The following is a 2,500-nucleotide window of genomic DNA, read 5'->3' on the forward strand; positions in this document are numbered from 1 at the left end:
AATAGTATGTGTCTAAGTTTCCAGATGCTTCCTTAAAGGCGAAACGTTAAAATATCTCAAACTTAGCTGAAAATCCTTATAAAGCTTCTTAAGTGCTACATGGGACCCTGGACAAATAAGACGACATTCAAGAAGATTAACACTTAAGAATACTGTCGTGTATAAGTGTAAGTATGAATGGTATATATATATATATATATATATATATATATATATATATATATATATATATATATATATATATATATATATATATATATATATATATACCATCAACGCCACAGGGAGGACAAGAAATAAGGGAGGTTAGGAATAGGGACAAAGGAAATGGGGCTGATAAGATGGTGGACGACTTATATCAAAGGATGAGACCCACCTCCACCACCCATATTACTTAGCACCCAGACAATGTCTTGACCTCAAGGTATGCTTAACACCCTAATAAATACTTAAACTAAAAAAAAAACAAAATATATCTGAGTTATTCATTAAACCAGCCACTTCACCACTTCCCTTCACCCTTTTCCCCCTTACACAATTCCCCTTCCCCCTTCCCATCTTTACCTGCCCCTCCCCCACTCTCCCCTCTATCACTCTCAAAAAATTAAAATCTTGGAAATTACGAAACTCAGTGTTAATTCCCATATTCGTTCAGCATTCGTTACTAGCGTCGTGTTTTCCTTTCAGAGACACAAAATGCTGGTCTCTGGGGAATTTCGGGAATTAAAAATACCCTTCAAGGCTCCGATATCTAATCCCACTAATGATGTGACCGGGGAATTTTTCCTAATGACTGATTCTAATTAGTGTTTTACATCCGCTAATTAACAGGCAAGTCTGGTGTGCAGGTAACTGGCTCCTCATTAACTCTCCCGGTGAGAGAGGGGAGGGAGGGAGAGGGAGAGGGAGAGGGAGAGGGAGAGGGAGAGAGAGAGAGAGAGAGAGAGAGAGAGAGAGAGAGAGAGAGAGAGAGAGAGAGAGAGACAGACAGACAGAGAGACTTTAGAAACCCCAGGAAAAGACTAGAGTATTCACTCTATGGATACTACTATCCACTCTATGTATACACTATGTACATACACTATGTATATACTATGTATACAGTCTATCCACTACTAGAGCACAACAGAGCCAACATGAAAACGACACCTCGGAGAAAAATACGGAAAATATATTTAAGATTATCCAGAGACCTGCCATAAGCAGTTGGGCCTGAAATAAAAGGGTTGTGGAATGAACACAAAAGAAAGTTCAGGTTCACACGTGTAAGAGGAGATGCAGAGATCTGATCGCGACATACAAGATACTCAGACACGTGAGCAATGTGGACAAAGACAGTTTAATCAAGGTGGCAACAGATGTACCAGTGGAGTGTAGGGAAGCATTCATTAAGTTCAATAAACACGACAGGTGTGAAACTTAAAAAAAACTAACAATTTGAGCCCAAGAGCTGAAGCTCGATTACTATAAACAAAGACACGGTTGGACAAGACCGCTAATAAAACACACACACACACACACACACACACACACACACACACACACACACACACACACACTTAACTGTTTATAAGTGAGCTGGGACAACGATGCTTAGGAGCTACAGCTCAACCTTCTCAGCACACTTAGGTGAGTACCTCTCTGGTTTTCACTCCCTCTTTTGTCTTTCAGTCTCACCATTATCAGCTCTTCCTCCTCCTCCTTCTCCTCCTCCTACCAGCATCTCTTTAAGATGAGATTCGACAAGGAATTCGAACATCATAATAGTTCAATTATAACGCAACAAGCTGGCTAGTAGGCCCAGGAGCTAAACCTTACTTCCCACCATTCACTGATAGTACTGCTAGGTACATCCCTATCCACCTTCCTCGTCATCAACTCATCAACTCACCCCCCACCCCCCAGGACCACTATTATACTCCAGTATATTCCACTCCAGATTTCTCTCTCCCACAGCATCTCTCTTCCTCTCAATCTCTTCCTCATCCCACACACATCAGCATCCATCTTTCAACTGCAGCCCACGCCAGAAGAAGCAAATAAAACTGAGTGTTTTGATGATTCAGGAAATACTTCTTCAAAAAAAAAAAAACTTGAGATATGGCATACCAATACAGATGGAGTCACTGACAAAGCAGATGAAATAAAAGAATCAGTGAAAAAGATCCTGATATGATTGCAATGATGGAAACCAAAAAATAAATTACATGACCTCAGATGCTATATTTACAGTGGGTATATACCAAGTAACAAGGAGCGCAAGGAAGCAGAAGTCAAGCAAGGAGAGTGACACTACTAGTAAAAAAAGAAAGTGGAAGTTAGAGGAACTAGTAAGTGGTAATACAGACAGATTGCATCGATGGAGCTCTGACAGCAGATGAATCATGACTAGTGATTCATCATTGGTGATTCAAAAGGCTGAACATGCCCTCAGGATACTCTTATATTTAATTACTCCACTGTGGCATTCTGTGGCATTCTATGGCATTCAATAAACAAG

This window comes from Procambarus clarkii, chromosome 75 (assembly GCF_040958095.1).
Source record: "Procambarus clarkii isolate CNS0578487 chromosome 75, FALCON_Pclarkii_2.0, whole genome shotgun sequence".
Lineage (NCBI taxonomy): Eukaryota > Metazoa > Arthropoda > Malacostraca > Decapoda > Cambaridae > Procambarus > Procambarus clarkii.